This window comes from Phyllostomus hastatus, unplaced genomic scaffold (genome assembly GCF_019186645.2).
Source record: "Phyllostomus hastatus isolate PE091 unplaced genomic scaffold, TTU_PhHast_1.1 phas_contig_283, whole genome shotgun sequence".
NCBI lineage: Eukaryota > Metazoa > Chordata > Mammalia > Chiroptera > Phyllostomidae > Phyllostomus > Phyllostomus hastatus.
In genome coordinates, this window is record NW_025333833.1 from 12,067,750 (window position 1) to 12,082,248 (window position 14,499).

Genomic DNA, 14,499 nt, shown 5'->3' on the forward strand with positions numbered 1-14,499 from the left:
GACGTGTCCTGGGATTCCGGTTCTGTTCCTACACTCTTGGCCATACAGATTAGACCGCTCCGCCCCTCCTGGCAGGATTATTCCTCAGTCTCCTTTTCTTAAATCAAGTTTTCTCCAACCACTTGCTAATTCCACCTTCCCTAGGACTCCCCAAACACACTCTTCCACTCCTAGCCACCCATCCAGATGTGATGCATGTACAAACAGACAAATGGCACCAAGAGTAGACGCCCTGTGTTTCGGAGCTAAATGGGAACTACTTGTATTTACTCTTCAAAAAATGGCCATCTCAGGTTTCATCTGCTTCATTACCTTCGCACCTAAAGTTGTGGCGAGCACCAGCTCAACACCTCCTTTCAATAAGTAAACCAAGTAGGAAAAACCCAGATGCTTGACAGGAACTCAACCCAGAAATGAATCTCAGAGTGAAGTCCAGTCAATAAGAAGGAACACAGCCTAGGACGCGTCAATTGTCTTCGTATTCAAATAGCCCTCGGGAGCTGAGATGTTTATCTGATTCTCAGGATTGGAAGTCTCCCTCCCTCTTGGGGATTTAGACTCGTAGACTCCTCCAAGATTTGGTGATGTGTTGTGGAAAACTTTGCAGTGATTGCAAAACAGACTGTGGACACTTTTCCAAACCTGTTTTTTTGTTGTCTTGTTAAGGATTGCTTCACCTGCATACTCCTCTGGTTTTCGGTCACTCCAGTCAGTGAATTTTTCCTAAGAACTCCTCCTCATCATTCCCAAAGCAGCTCTCTAAAAAATCTATTTTAGAGACAGAGTTAAAAATGACAGGAGTCAAAGAACCCGTCAGAAAGAACAGATGGTTGCATGCTGTGAGAAACAAATGCGTTATTTAAAAATTCCTTCCAGCAACGCATTAACCAAAGCATTAAACCAGAGACACCGGTCCAGCCCCCAGCTGTTGCTGAGAGCTATCGGTCAGTTCCTTGCTCACACAGACATAGGTTTGGATTTATAGTAAAAAATCCTTATTAGCCCATTAAGATACAAGGTTAGAATTCAGAAACAAGGGCTGGAATGAATACAGAATGCACAGACAGAAGATAGGTGTTCCATAAAGCAAATCACCCGAAATATCACCAGTAGAATCTTAGGGAATCGTGTGTTGATGGGTGTTTGCCGTCTAATTCTTTCCATTTTTGTATGTGTTTGAAACCTTTTCCCTTACCAAGGTGACCACTGACCTAAAAGTGAGATTAAAATTATATATTTTTAGCCCTGGCTGGTGTAGCTCAGTGGATTGAACACGGGCTGCGAACCAAAGTGTCTCGGGTTCGATTCCCAGTCAGGGCACATGCCTGGGTTGCAGGCCATGGCCCCCAGCAACCACACATTGATATTTCTCTCTCTCTATCTCTCTCTCTCTCCCCCCTCCCCCCCTCTCTAAAAATAAATAAAATAAAATCTTTAAAAAAATTAACAAACATTAAAAAAAAAACTATATATTTTTTCAATCATGAAAAGGGGACTCGGGGAAGAATAGGCCTGATCCCTGGGTGACGTCCGCATCAGTGGTGACGGGACGCTCTTCCCATTGTCCTGTCACTGCAGACAGAATGCTCACAATATGCCGCTGTCTGCACAGTACTATTTTGGACGTGAAATAATAGCTTAATTATGACAGGCAATTAAAAATGGTGACTACTATATTTGCATCTCCTTAAGAAACCTGCCAATTTTCTTATTCATTCTGGCATAGTGCGTGTGTTAGAGAGAGTTTGGGGCGGGGAATGGGAGGAGGGATTGAGTCAATGAGTCACCCAATCTTCTGCCCCACTGAAGGGACAAAGAACATAAAAGAGTTTAAAAGCTACTCTTCCAGGATGTATGTACTATAAAATTGTAGCAAAAGTGGCAACCCCTATTGCCCCACATAATACAAAAAGTATTTTTTGTTTAATTTTTATCAAAACAATAATTCTTCTTGGTAAAAATCAAACAATACAGAAGAACTCATGAAAACTGATATTGCCCCCAGCCAGCTCTTGATTTATTTTCAACTCTTTTCATTGTTTCTGTATTTAGTTCTTTAGCTAGTTATTTTCACAAGTACAGTTACTATCATTTTAACCGTATATCCTAATTATAATATATAGTTTTATCAATTAACTCATGGGCAATTAAAATTTATTTCACATTAACTTCTTCTTTCCCATCCTCATCCTCTTCGCAATATTTAGCATTTGTATTAATTTAAATTTTTTATCAGTTACTCTGTGACATTAAATAATATAATTAGATTACCTGTCTTCACCAACTTTCCACTGCATCATTCCGACTGGGGAAATGGCCTTACCCTTCCTCTCCCCACCCCCCACCCCCCATCTCCATCTGTCAGCTGTGTATTATCTCACATTGTCGAAGATTCATTAACAATTACAATTTGTGCTGAAATTTCACCAATATTCCTGCTTTGTGGACTGACTCTGAAATCTGAAAATGATCAGGAGTGCCTACCTTCCTGTAACAACGTCAACATAGTTGCCTGCTCCGCCCAGGAGCGCAGCAGGATTACGTCTCACTGTCTGTGGGCTCCACACCAGGGTTCTTGAGCCGCCATAGAGAGACTGTTCCCAGCATCGAAGCCAAACAGAGTTTCCTTTTTGCCACTGCATCGTTTGCCTGAATCAACGTCACATTTGGGTTTGCTTCTTACTGCACCCCATTTTTCTTTTCTTTTTTAGAGACAAACAGATTATTTGGTTGCAAGGGGCATAAATGGAATTCTTGATTCCTTTCCTCTCTCCTCGTGACTGAACTGCAGGAGTCACATGGACAGCAACGCACACGGATTCCCTTGCCGTGCTTGTCTTTGGCAGAAGGGCAAGGATGCCTCAGTTGCGTGACTTGCGATGATAATTTTGAAGACAAAGTGCCAGTGTATCAGCGGTTGCTACACTTTCCCTCTAGTCTACGGGTTCCATGGCAGGAAACAGAAGTACTTCCTTGATGTCACTGGAGTCTGCAAGAAACATGGAGACTCGGTGGGTGCTCGAGCCCCAGCCATGCGTCAGGGCAGCGGTGGTCCAGGGCCGTGCAGGAGTTTCCGTCCATGAACATGGCCGCATCATCGTCAGCAGCCTTGGCCTTGGCCTTCTCTTCAGAAAGCTGCCGCTGCCACTTGCGGTGACTCAGCTCGGTGTGGGCTTTGCATGTTTCCTTCTTCACAACAAACAGCTCAAACTGCTTAGTCAGAGCCTCTTGAGAGTGGTGGTATTTGGCCAAAGGGCGCGTTATCTGTGAGTGGTCACTGAAGAATGTAGGATTGACGCATGTCACTTCCAGGAAGCCCCCAGCAAGCTTATCACGGAGCCTGGCTGTGGCCCAAGGTGGAGAGCATTCAACAGCTTTTTCATGAAGTTAGTTTCTGGCAGCTTCTCTCCCAGGGCTTTCTCAAGCTCTCGTCCGGGCCATCTGGACAGTAGGTGACATTACGAACTGCCTACAATGTGTTTCATCATCCCGTGATTTTCATGAGAACACGACAGTCTGCAGAGGCCGTGCAGAGCTCACAGGTGGTGGCCTCAGGAGCGTGAGCGAAATCGGTCCCCTCCTTACAGAACTGGCACCCAGTGTCATAAACCCAGTCAACGCCACCAACCACCAGCCTCTTCTGGTAGGGTTCTGGAACGGTCCTCAGACGCAAATTCATGTCCGGCCCCTTGTGGTAGGGGAGAGAAGGCTTGGCCATGGCTCCCCCAGGATGGGGCTCACCATGGGAGTTCCAGTCACTCAGAACCCCAGCTCAAACATGAAACTTCTTACGTGCATGAGGATCTTAGAGCAGATGGTAAATTTCTGCCTCACGAGGTCATTCAGGATCAAGTCCAATGATTTCTGACAGTGTTGTTTCTTCATCTGTGAGGCCAAAGTACAGACATGGTAACACATGCAGACAGGGAGACAGCAGTGTGATCTTATTGGGAGTGATGCTGGGCTCACCTCTCTTGGTCTTCCCAGAATCCCCCTGAACTCCAATTACGTCTCCTGATATAGTCTGTTATCCATATGAATACATTCTTCTTTTGATTTATAATTCCTGGAATTGGCCATGACACGCAACTTGACCCCCTTCCCTGGAAGGCCATAGAAGATGAGCTTTTCCTCAGAAGCTCCTTTGGCATGGACCCTACCTGCCACCTTTAAGGGGATGTCACTCAGGCCGTCCCCGGGCGGCAGACGGCTGTATTCTTGAATGAAACGAGTGAGTGAGACCTCCGAAGGGGCTTGACTTGGTGGGCTGCCCGGCTGCGGAAAGCCACGCACTGGTCTGGGCCCCGACTCTTCCTCGGCACCCACATCCTAACATCGGTGGCGAGGCTGCCAGCAGCAGCCTTGGCCTGGCTTAGTTGTTTCCCGTGGAGCCCCTCCTGCTTGGCCTCCTTCTCTGCTACTTCCTGCTCAGCGGCCAGGCCTCTCTTTCACTCCTCTGAGCTCAGTTTCGGCTCACGACCACCCATACTCGCCTCAGTCCCTGCACCGCAGCCATCTCTCCGGGGGACCCGACCTGAAAGACCGCCACATGTTTCTTACGGAGCGTCGTTTCCTGGAACCCTTTTTGCATGGCTCTTGTTTGATAGGACAGGGGGCATTCCAGTATTTTATGATATCCTCAATTGTTACCAACTTCAATCGCATGTTCTAGTCCTTTGGGGCTTCTCTCCTGGTCCTGTCTGTTTTCTTGCTCCAGCTTGGACTGAGGTTTTCTAGATCCGCTGCAAATATCACCCCGAAAATTCCTGTCATTGTTTTCTTTGGTTGCATGAACTGTTTCCTGGCTCCCGTGTCTCCCTTCTTTTTTTTTCTTCCAATTTCGCTGGAGCGTCTCCTCCAGGGACTGAGACCAGTCGCTGGCAAACCACATTTTTTCTAAATGCTCTCCTGCTTTTTCATCTTCTCTCATTATTAGCCAAGTGGAGAATTTTAGGATAAAATAATTTTCTTTAATGCCTTGAAAGTACTCCACCTCCTGTGTTTTAGCAATCAGCCTAATTCTTTAGAAGCCTGATAACAGTCTGCTTCCCTTGTCTTTGCTGGTGAACAATGGCATCTCTCTGAATGCTTTGGGGATCTTTTCTCTTTAGTGTCGGGTGATTTTCGGAGGTTGCACCCAAGGGTGGGTCTTTTTAAAATTCATTGTGCTGAACACTGTACCTCGTTTTCAGTTCCAGGAATTTCTCTTCTCTTTATAATGCAATTTTCTTATCTCCTTTTTTTTTCCCTGAGACTCCTATTAATAGGATAATGGCTTTCTTGGATCACTCTTGTAATGTTTCATTTAAAAATTTCATGTATTTCTATCTCTTTGACTCATTCTGCATTTTGAGAGATTTTTCTCCACTTTAATTTTTAATTCTTCAATTGAATATCTAATTTCAGTAATCACTCCTTTAGTATTTGAGAACTCTTAGTTCTTCTCGGATCACCCATTTTGTAGACCACCTGTGGCCCCCCTGGAGGGGCACCCCTCAGACCTCCCTTCAAGCAGAACCTGCTGGAAGGAGCGCAGATAGCTGAAGACTTTTGGAATCCACTGCCTCGTTCAGCCCGAGCCCTCATGCACGGGGAGACTCCAGGGCAAGGACAGGGCATGGTGGGGGCTGCGGGGCCTGGTCATTCTGCAGCTGGGGAACCCGCAGTGGGCTGGCCGGGACTTTCTCAGGCTTCACGGCAGTCTGAGTGCCTAGCTCCTTCCTGTCTCCTTCCCCCTTACCTTCTGAAGCTGTCAGACGTGTCTCACAAACTGGAGGCCTTCCCTGCTTATTCTGTTCCCTCTGCCTTTACCTTTCACAGGTGTTTCCTCCCATTGCCTACACTCCTTACGTTGTCTTGGCTCTTGCTTCCCAGAGGCTAGAACTGACAGGGCATGCCATCCTTGTTTTATGAATTTGCTCCCTTCTCAGACCACTCTGAACATACCTTACTTACTCTCACAATGCCCCATACGTCTCACAGGTGGCGTTTTAATAATTAGAATGATTTAGTGGACTCGAGGCATATTGCAGTAAACTGAAATTAACTTGAAAAAAAGGTCATCAACACATCCAAAAAAAAAAGTCAGGAAGGGGGCTAGGTGTACCCCAGCCCCAAGTTTCCAGAGAAGACAAAATTTTTTCATAATTCTAAAAGATGAAACAATATTGCAAGAGCAATGAAAGCCCGATCCTGTTCTATCTGTTACTGCATGAAAATTTGCAGCTCTTCTGGCTAGACACATGCTTACCTCATTCAGATAACCTGCAGCAGGCGTCATATGCTGCTTTGAACTTTCAGTTATCCTAGTAATTGCCCGAGTCTTGTCTCACCAGTGGACTTTAGGATCGTGGAGGGCAGGGGCCATATCTTCTCCTCAGTGCCTGCTAATACTGACAGTAATAATAACCGCTGTTTCTGGTATGGTAACTGGGCACCGGGGAAGAGAGTAAATGCTTATCTCCATTGCTTCCCTGATCCATGCCAACGGTCTAATCTAACAGATGAAAACACTAAATCTCAGAGAGGTTATGTAAGTGGCCCAAGTTCCCACTGTGAGGAGGAGGCACACAGTGGTCCGCCCCCCGAATCTGTGCTCTGGGTCACACCCGCATACAGCCCCCGCTGTGCCGGACACAGAGAGGACACCCCCATGTTAAACTACGTACGCAGAGGGGTAGTAAGAACCCATGAATGCTATGCCAGAGGTGTTCTACAAGCCTGTGACGGGGAAGGAGTGGTTGGGCACATCAAAGGGAGCTGCATGTATGTTCGAAGGATCTTCCTGGGAGGAAGCACCCTGTTTATCCATATCAAATCTGATTTCCTTTGGAGTTTCCTGACACTGGGGAGTTCTCATAATAAGCCACTTTTTCATCTTCGAAATACAAACGCTGATTAGGAGGCAACAGCTAACAAGTCTTTTATTCCCCGCCCCCCTTAGGGCCTCTGTGGAAAGGGAGGTGATGTGTTAATATATGCGTGCTTGCTCTCTTACAGAAAACGTCTCAATTGAGCAGCACTCCTTCTCCTCATGCCCCTGGAGAAGTAATTAAACCAAATCATTGACCTTCTCTGCTCCAGCTCATGAGTCAGTTTTCTTGCTATGAAAGCAAAGGGTTTGGGAAAAAGAAAATGTCATTGACCCAGAATCACAATAAATACGTTTACCCAAACACCACGCTCAGGAATCTGGCAGCATCTCCTGTGATCTCTTCTTCTCCAGAAACATGAACTTTTACCACCATGGACGTCATCCTCCGTGTTCCTGGAATCCCTCTGAGCCCTGCACGCAGCGCATCAGGCTTGCACATCGTGACGGTCACAGCTCTGCCTCTGGCACTTTATCAGAAGGTCAGGATTCACCCAGGAATTCAACGGGTGGCTCCACTTCCTCTTCTTGGAACAGTTGAACTAGATGGAGGTGAAATTCCATTTGTTTTTCCACCTAATCTTTTCTACCACTAGCCTATAATGCCATAACATATATATTCACCTCCCCCTGGCTCACCCCTTTAGAAGTTACCAGAATATAAAGCAGTGATCACAGACTTTAGAATCGAGCTGTGGCATGGACCAGGAACTGGTATGCAAGGATGTTTGCAAACTAAGCCTGGCAGGTGCCCAGGTACCATTTCTGCTGATGGCCAATCGAAGGGTCCATGGGAAACATATGAGGAACCCCCTCTGGACTCTATCTGACAACGTTTTGATTTTCTACTTGACACTGTCATGCACCCTAGTCCAGAGGCAATTGAGGTGTTTCCTTTTTCTCAAATCTGACTTAAGGCCAGCAAAACTTAAAACATTTAAAACATTGTAATGAAAGATGGAATTGATCTAAAGGACGAGGAGACAATTGCCTGATGATCCGAAGTTCATTCATTCTACAAATATTTATCAATATTTATCAATTACTTACCACTCAATTTTGCTGTGAACCTAAAACTTCACTAACGCTGAAGTCTAATTTTTTTAAAAGCTAAAACCAAACCAAACAAACAAAGTAAAGAATGTAGTTCTATTGCATAAGAAACTCTTGAAGGGTACCCCTAAAGCTAATAAAAGTGGTTACCAGTGATGGTGGGGTCGTGGGGGCAGATGGGGAGGGAAGTGGGAATGAGACTTTTATTTTATACCTTTTTACATTTTTTAAATTTATAAGACTTGTCCTGGTTGGCGTAGCTCAGTGGATTGAGCGCGGGCTGTGAACCAAAGTGTCACAGGTTCGATTCCCAGTCAGGGCACATGCCTGGGTTGCAGGCCACGGCCTCCAGCAACCACACATTGATGTTTCTCTCTTTCTCCCACCCTTCCCTCTCTAAAAAAATAAATAAATAAAATCTTTAAAAAAATTTATGACTTGTGAATGTGTCATTCATTCTAAAATTAAATGATTTGACGTGGATACACTAGGTTCACACAATCTAGTTTTGCTTCCGACTCCACCATTTCATAGCTGGGAGATTTGTGACCTAAACTCAGTGCCTGAGTTTCCTCAGGTGCAAAATGGAGTTAATAGTAGTTCCTACCTTCCTGAGGTGTTTGGAGAATTACACAAAGTAATTGCACGTAAAGCCATTCCATCAGTATCCAGCTCCTAGTAAGTGTTCCATACACCTCAATGATAATCATGATGACGATGCTCCATAGAAGTATTTCATTTTCAAACGGTATGTGTGGCTCTTGCTGGTGATTGGAATTATTGGTAAAACTGTGGATGATTTATTTATTTCTTTTGTCATGCTTAAAGTGTTTTCCAAATTTTCTCTCAAGATCACGCAGGTGTGATGAGAAAATCAATAAGGTATTGTTTTTTTTTTAACAAATGTATCCTCTTAACAAATTTTTAAGTGTACCGTGCAGTGAACTGTAGGCTCACCGTTGTGCAGCAGCCCCTTAGAACTGAGTTATCTCACATAGCTGAAACTGTACACCCCTTGACTAGCAACCGCCCTTTCTCCCCCACCCCCGGCCCCACCAGCTTCTGGGAACCACCATTCCACTGTGTTTCCGTGTTTGACGATTTTCGACAGCTCATGTAAGTGAAACCATACAGGATTTGTCCTTCTGTGACTGGCTGATCTCACTGACCCTCTTCTCCAGGTTTCATCCATGTTGTCACGCATGACACAACCTCCTTTCTTTAAGGCTGAAGAATCTTTCGTTGTGTGTCTATTCCACATTCTCTTCATTCCACTTAGGTCGTTTCCACATCTTGGCTATTTTGAATAATTATGTGATGAATATGGAAATGCAAATATCTCTTCAGTATCTTGATTTCAGTTCTTTTAGACAAATACTCAGAACCGGGCTTGTTGAATTACATGGTACTTTTATTCTAATTTTTTAGGGACCTCCGTATTGTTTTTTGCAATAACCTTATCATTTCACATCCCCAGTGATAAGGTGCAATGTCCCCTTGTTTTCCCCCGTCTTCTTCAACCCTTGGTATTTTTTTTATAATAGCCATCGCCAAAAGTGTGGGGTGCCATCTCACTGTGGTTCTAATTTGCATTGGACTGGTGATTACTGATGCTGCAACATCTCTCCATGGACCTGTTGGCCATTTGCATGCCTTTTTGGGGAGAAAAATGCCTATTCAAGTCCTTTGCTCATTTTTAAATCAAGTTATTTGTTGCATGCTTTTGAATAGAAAAAGTTCCTTATATATTTTAGATATAAATCCTTTATCAGAAATACAGTTTGCAAATATCTTTTCCATTCCAAAGGCTGACCTTTCACTTGGGTAAGTGTTTCCTTTGCTATGCAGGAATTTTTTAATTTGACGTAGTCCCACTTGTCTGTTTTTGCTTTTGTTTTCTGTGTTCTTAGTGTCATAGCCAAGAAATCATGGCCAAAGCCAAGGTCTTGAAGTTTTTATCTTATGATTTCTTCTAGGATGTTTATAGTTTCAGGTCATACATTGAAGTCTTCAATTCATTTTGTAAGATGTTCAGTAAGTTTCTTTTTCAAAAATAACCTACATCTCTGTCTGTTCTCCGTCTTAGACTCTGCCCAGTGGGTCTGGCCTCCACCGCTGCCCTGCTCTGGCCCTCTGAGAATGCCTGGCCAGTTCACTCTCTAGCTTTTGCATTCTCTAGCTTTTGGGTTCACCATCCCTAAGGGTTCAACACACTTTTTCCCTGGTTCCTTGTGCTTTTTTAAATTGTTTTTCTTCATCTAAATATTTTTTTGGTTTGTTTTTCTTTACTGCTGCTGTGATTTTTGTTTACACAATACATAGTAATATGAAATGCATAAAATTAACAAATTTGCCCTATGTACCATTCCCTGAGGCCATGCCTAGGCAGTGACTGACTGAGACATGAATTTTATTAATGGCTTGTGATGGAGTAACATGTTAGCCTTTCAAGGCAATATACTGACATTTTAAACAGAAACCCTTATTCAAATTATCAGAGACTTGTACACACTGATGTAAGGAAATTTGTTTTTTTTTTAATTTGTGTTGGCTTTGAAAGACAAATACCATATGATCTCACCTTTAACAGGAACCTAAACAACAAAACAAACAAACAAGCAAAATACAACCAAAGACACTGAAAGAGAGAACAGGCTGACAATGACCAGAAGGGAGAGGGGAGGGAATTTCAGGGGACAATGGGAAGGGTTTACAGGAACAAGTATAAAGGACACATGGACAAAAACTAGGGGGGGTGGAAATGGGAGGGAGGTGGGGAGGGCTGGGGTGGTGGGCTGGGATGGGAGTAAAAGACAGAAAACCGTACTTGAACAACAATTAAAAATAAAAATAAAATAAAATAAATTTTTGTTGGTTTTATTGGCATGACATTGGTTAGTAAAATTATACAGGTTTCAAGTGTACAGTTCTATAAACACCACCTGTACATTGTACTGTGCGCTCACCACCCTAAGTCACATCTCCTTCCATCACCATTTACCCCGCTCCACCCTCCCCTGCCTCCCTCCACTCCCACACTGTTTGGTGCTTGTGTCTGTAAGTTCTCTGGGTCTTTTCCTCAACCCTTTACCCTTTTTTTTACCCAGCTTCCCAACCCACCCCCTGTGAGAGCTGTCATCCTGCTTGCATCTATGAGTCTGTTTCTGTTTTGTTTATAAGATCAGTGTGTTCATTAGAGCCCACATACAAGTAAAACATAAGGTCTTTCTCTAACTGACTTATTTCACTTAGCATAATTTTCTTCAGGTCCATCCATGCTTTCGCAAAAAGTAAGACTTCCCACTTTTTATGGCCGAGTAGTATTCCATTGTGTAAATGTCCCACAGTTCCTTGCTGTTTTATATAAACCCCACTGCTAACATTAGGATCCTAACCGCAGTCCTGCTCCTGACCTCCCAGAATGATGTGTGCATTTGTTTACAATTTGAACCTTGATTGTACTTCAACTTGGGTGCCAGACAAAACAGACTTGGCTGTCACCATGGCTATTCCGGCCCTGGCTGTCCCCTGAGCTGGGGGAGGGGTTGGCAAGTAGGAAGTTAAGACAATTCACATTTTATGTAGAAGATAGACCTATTGGCGCGATAAAAGAGTCAGCATCTGGGCACGATTTCCAACCAAAAAAGTATAGAATGTATCAAAGAGCCATCTGACTTTCTAATGTGACGTGGTGAGCACGCCTTCTGGTAAAAGCATCTTTTTCTTACAGGAAAAGAGAAGGCCCCACACCAAGCTGACAGGGAAGACAATTGCGTCAGCAGCTGCCGGAGCTGTTCCACGCAGCCTCCCAGGACTGCTGGCTGGATCTGGAGAAACGAACGATGAGAAAGCACTGTCTGAGAGAGTGAGCACGAGCGAGCTGTACACTGACGCTTGGAGTTTTAGAGAAGGGGGGGGGGGGCGATGCGGGTGCATCTCCAGCCCGAGGGCCGCGTTGGGTTTGACAGCCAGAAGCAACTTGTCCTGGTGGGTGGTCCTACCCAAGACCTTGGCATTCTGTGCATTTCTAAGAGGTAGAGGGCAGCAGTCACGACTGTGTTCTGTGTGAACTATCAACAGGCATAATTTGGACACCAGCATATGCTTAACATTTGAAATAATTCCCTTTACACTGACGTAGGAGCGAGAAAGAAAAGGTGAAACAAGAAGTAACTATTTCTGATAGCTTGACAACATCCACAGTCTATCTACCTTTTTATCCTTCAGTATCGACTTTATGCTTATATAATTTTCTAGAGAATGTTTAATTTTAAACTGGTAATGTAATTTTCTTTTCCTGTAGGTATATTTCCCCCTGGTAGGTATATGAACCCAGGTATTATGAAATCTAAAATGTATATTTTTATTTCTCCTCCACTTCCTCCTCTCCTTTATGAGTTGTAGAAAAAGTAGAAAATTTGCTTAATATAGAGAATCATGATAAAAAAATACAGTCACATAAACTTAATTTTGATACTCAGCTAGTAAGAATTCATCAGCAGTTCTAGAATGCTCTGTAAACGGCCCTACATGACACTTTTGTGCCCTGAGTAGTTAATTTTGCTTTACAACTATGCCCTGAGGGTCCTCCATAGAAAAGGAGCAGCATAAAATGTCACAAAAGAGAAGAACAAAGGAGATGACATTTATCAAGCATGTCATGTATACCAACCCTGTGCTTGATGCATTATACACCCTAACTCTTCTATTCTCCTCCAGGCTCTCAAGAGGGGCACCACTGTCATGATGGTGACACTGACGCTGACAATGACCTTGGTGGTGGTGGCAATGATAGCTACAGTTATTGAAACTTTACGGGTGCCAGGCACGCACTATCTTCACTCAATCTTCATTCATTCGAAAGTCATTTACTGAGTGCCCACACTGTGCCAGGCGCTGTGCTAGGCACTTGAGACACATCGACGTACAAAACAGGCAACAACTCTGGCCCTCGGGAAAGATCGCTGGTGAGAGGAGCCCCGCGGAGTCCCAGGCAATCCGCATGTTCGTGGGGAACCGCAGAGAGAGAGTATGCCCAACAGGGATACGTGCCGGGAAAACAGTAGATCCGCGTGTATGGAATCAGCGTGGTGGTTCAGGTTGCAGTTTTGAACAGGTGGTGATGGCGGTGGTGCTAGGTGACACTGAAGGAGCAGGAAAGGTTGGCCGCAGGGGCATCTCGGAGAAGAGGGCTCCGTGCAGAGGGGGCAGCCAATGGAAAGGCCCCAAGGCAGTGGGTAGGTGGAGTGTTCAAGTGAGGAGGCCAGCGAGGCCGGGCAGAGGAGAGTGGCAGCTGGGGGCCGGGTCCTGTAGGGCCTGGCAGGCCGAAGGAAGGAGGGTGACTTTTATTCCGAATGAACTGACACATCACGGCAGTGATTTGAGCAGAGGTTCGGCATGGTCTAACGTACATTTTTAAAGAATTACTGTGGTGGTTTTGTTGAAAATAATACTCCACCTTGCAATGGTTTTCTGAGTTTCCTGGGCTTCCAATTTTGCAAACGAGAAGCTAGGGCAGAGAAATCAAGTAACTTCTAAGCGAGTGGCAGAGCCAGGACTCAAGCCCAAGCCAGGCACTGTCTGACCTCCGAGCCTGGACTCATTTTATGATGGCCTTGAAAGACGAGCTTCCAGGTTCACCTTAGTTCAAGTTCCTGATGATTGCAGTACAGATTTCAAGTATAGGAAGAAGCGGTATGTTCTATTAGGCTTGGTATTTGGAAGGCAAAAAAAGTCATGGATTAATTTAGCAAGTGACTACTCTGTTCCTATGTTTATCGCCACCATGTGAAGGGTTGATGGTACACACTCACCGCTTAGGTGGCTTGTGGTCTAAAAGGGGAGAGATGGCTATTCAGCATGTGTAGTGCAGTATTACAGGACTCATTTTCTTTTTTTAAAATATTTTATTTTTTATTTTTAGAGAGGGAAGGGAGGGAGAAAGAGAGAGAGAGAGAAACACCAATGTGCGGTTGCTGGGGGTCATGGCCTGCAACCCAGGCATGTGCTCTGACTGAGAATCAAACCTGCGACACTTTGGTTCGCAGCCCAGGCTCAATCCACTGAGCTACGCCAGCCAGGGCTAGGACTCATTTTCAAAGACTCTAAAGCTGAGGTGGGGGCCAAGAAGAAGCGGTCATGGCTAAGGCGGACGGGGACGTTAGGGCATGTGGCCCCTGGCAGTGGGTGAATCCTTTCTCACGTCCAACGTTTTGTGTTGTCTAGTTGTTCACGTGCTCTGAGTGTGGTTCAAATGGCTGGAAAAGCAAGACTTTATTTTTTCTCTCAAGGTTCTTTCCAGGAAAAAAGCAAAGATTTTTCTCTTCTAAAACTTCCCCTCACGGCCTTTCCACTGAGTTCAGTTTTATAATTTCAGTCTGCTGAATTCTTCAGGGTGGGATGCAGTGCAGACTGAAATCCTGAAACCGGGAGGGAACAGAGGGCTGTCTCCTGTGCCTTGGGTGTCAGCGAACTCCGTTTTATGGCGCACGTGTGTGTGTGTGTGTGTGTGTGTGTGTGTGTGTGTGTGCGTGTGTCTCAGATTCCCGGAGATCCTGCCAGGGCTGTGCTCCCCA

At 44.8% G+C, this 14,499-nt stretch overlaps 1 pseudogene; it reads right to left on the minus strand.

The window, feature by feature from the left end:
• Positions 1-2,606: 2,606 nt before the first annotated feature.
• Positions 2,607-4,591, minus strand: LOC123818307 (annotated as a pseudogene).
• Between the last annotated feature and the right edge of the window lie 9,908 nt (positions 4,592-14,499).